Raw genomic sequence first — 1,677 nt, 5'->3', positions numbered from 1 at the left:
CAAAACCCCTGGCTGGGTGCAGTGGTTCAGGCCTGTAATCCTAGCAATCTGGGAGGCCTAGGCCAGTGGACTGCCTGAGCTCACAGGTTGGAGACCAGCCTAATCCAGAAAGCGACCCTGTCACTAGCTAGCTAGGCTTTGTGGCCAGCACCTGTAGTCCCAGCTACTTGGGAGGCTGAGGCAAGACAATTGATTACACCCAAGAGTTTGAGGATGCTGCGAGCTGTTGACACCTTTGAGTATGTGATACCAAGTGAGAGTTTGGCTCAAAAACAAAACCCTAGAAGCCTTGGCTCCTGGAACCAGCTGGGTAGGCAAAAGGCTAGAGCAGTGCTTTTCAAACTTTTTGATCTCAGGGTACACCATTTGAATCTATGGTTAAAACTTCCATGGCACACTTCAATTATGTTGATAAAAAAAAAAAAAGTAAAAAATATACTGGCCCAGGGTGGCGCCTGTGGCTCAAGAAGTAGGGCGCCAGCCCCATATGCCGGAGGTGGTGGGTTCAAACCCAGCCCCAGCCAAAAACCGCAAAAAAAAAAAATATATATATATACTGGCTCAGCACCTGTAGCACAGTGGTTATGGCGCCAGCCACATGCACCAAGGCTGGCAGGTTCGAGTGTGGTTTGGGCCAGATACACTACAATGACAGCTGCAACAAATATAATAGCTGGGTGGGTGGTATGAACCCGGCCCTGAACCCACCCTGGCCAAATTGCAACAAAGGAAAAAAAAACTAACGGTGTTGTGGTGGGCCCCTGTGATGCCAACTACTTGGAAGCCGAAGGCAAGAGAATTGCTTAAGCCCAAGAGCTTGCTGTGAGCTCTGACGACACGGCACTCTGCCCAGGGTGACAAAGTGAGGGACACTGTCTCAAAAAAAAAAAAAAAAAAGAAAAGAAAAGGAAAAAATACTATGCTTTGAATTTATTTTGAAAATAATTAAAAAATAATTAATGATGACGGTGGCACCTGTGGCTCAGTGAGTAGGGCGCTGGCCCCATATACCGAGGGGTGGGTTCAAACTGGCCATGGCCAAACTGCAACAAAAAAATAGCCGGGCGCCTATTGTCCCAGCTAATAGGGACACTGAGGCAAGAGAATTGCTTGAGCCCAAGCGCTGGCGGTTACTGTGAGCTGACGCCACAGCACTCTCAAAGTGAGACTCTGTCTTTAAAAAAAAAAAAGATATTTAAACTAGGTTGTATGGTTCATTATACCCATTCTTTTAAGACAGCCTCAAGCTATGGCCCTGGGTACAGTGCCCTAGCTTCACAGCTCACACCAACCTCAGCTCCTGGGCTTAAGTGATTCTTTTGCCTCAGCCTCCCAAATAGCTGGGACTACAGGCACCTGCCACAATGCTATTTTTTGGTTGTAGTTGTCATTGTTGTTTGGCAGGCCTAGGCTAGATTCAAACCTGCCAGCTCTGGTGTATGTGGCTGGCACCTTAGCTGCTCGAGCTACAGGGGCCACCCACATTAACATGTCCTGAGTATACAGAAGGTCTAGATTTTCTTAGAAATGATAGTGCCGGCTCGGCGCCTATGGCTCAAACGGCTAAGGCGCCAGCCACATACACCTAAGGTGGCGGGTTCGAATCCCCAGTCCAGACCCGCCAAACAACGATGGCTGCAACCAAAAAAATGGCCAGGCGTTGTGGCGGGCGCCTGT

The sequence above is a fragment of the Otolemur garnettii genome, unplaced genomic scaffold (genome assembly GCF_000181295.1).
Source record: "Otolemur garnettii isolate 467f Iridium unplaced genomic scaffold, OtoGar3 scaffold00031, whole genome shotgun sequence".
In the NCBI taxonomy this organism is placed as follows: Eukaryota; Metazoa; Chordata; class Mammalia; order Primates; family Galagidae; genus Otolemur; species Otolemur garnettii.
The sequence above is the reverse complement of the archived record's forward strand: the minus strand, read 5'-3'. Positions refer to the sequence as shown.